Source organism: Symphalangus syndactylus, chromosome 22, assembly GCF_028878055.3.
Source record: "Symphalangus syndactylus isolate Jambi chromosome 22, NHGRI_mSymSyn1-v2.1_pri, whole genome shotgun sequence".
NCBI lineage: Eukaryota > Metazoa > Chordata > Mammalia > Primates > Hylobatidae > Symphalangus > Symphalangus syndactylus.
Genome location: NC_072444.2, coordinates 41,386,568 through 41,387,460, shown reverse-complemented (window position 1 = coordinate 41,387,460; position 893 = coordinate 41,386,568).

Here is an 893-nt window from a genome sequence, read left to right as displayed (position 1 = left end):
TCAAGCCATCCACCTAACTTGGCCTCTCAAAGTGCTGACATTACAGACATGAGCCACTGCGCCTGGCCAAGGAGCTCCTTCTTTACACTGTCAGGTACCAGGGCTCTGCCTTTTGGAGTGATTTCAACCACCAAGTCATAAACAGTAATGTGCTCCAGTCCTTTCTCTTTAATTACTTTTACAGTTCCAGCCACATTCAACTAATTTAGCTCTCAGCAACTCTTTGAGGTGTTTTCTTTCTGCAGTTTCTATCAACTTTTGGTTAATTGCTGCTTTCATCTGCACATCTTTTTTTTTTTTTTTTAAATGGAGTCTTGCTCTGTTGCCCAGGCTGGACTGGAGTACGATGGCACAATCTCGGCTCACTGCAACCTCCATCTCCCAGGTTCAAGCAATTCTCCTGTCTCAGCCTCCAAGTAACTGGGATTACACACGTCCACCACCACGCTGGGCTAATTTTTTGTATTTTTAGTAGAGATGAGGGTTCACCATGTTGGCCAGGCTGGTTTTCGAACTCTTGACCTCAAGTGAACCGCCCGCCTTGTCCTCCCAAAGTGTTAGGAGCACAGGCATCAGCCACTTCGCCGGCTCATCTGCACATCTTTATCTTGCTAACCATATACTCTTTGGCGGACTGGACTAAGACCCTCACTCTAGTTACATGCTTTTATTTTTATTTATTTATTTATTTATTTATTTATTTATTTATTTTGAGATGGAGCCTCGCTCTGTCACCCAGGCTGGAGTGCAATGGCATGATCTTGGCTCACTGCAAGCTCTGCCTCCTGGGTTCAAGCAATTCTCCTGCCTCAGCCTCCCGAATAGCTGGGACTACAGATGTGTCCCACCATGCCTGGCTAATTTTTTACATTTTTAGTAGAGATGGGATTTCA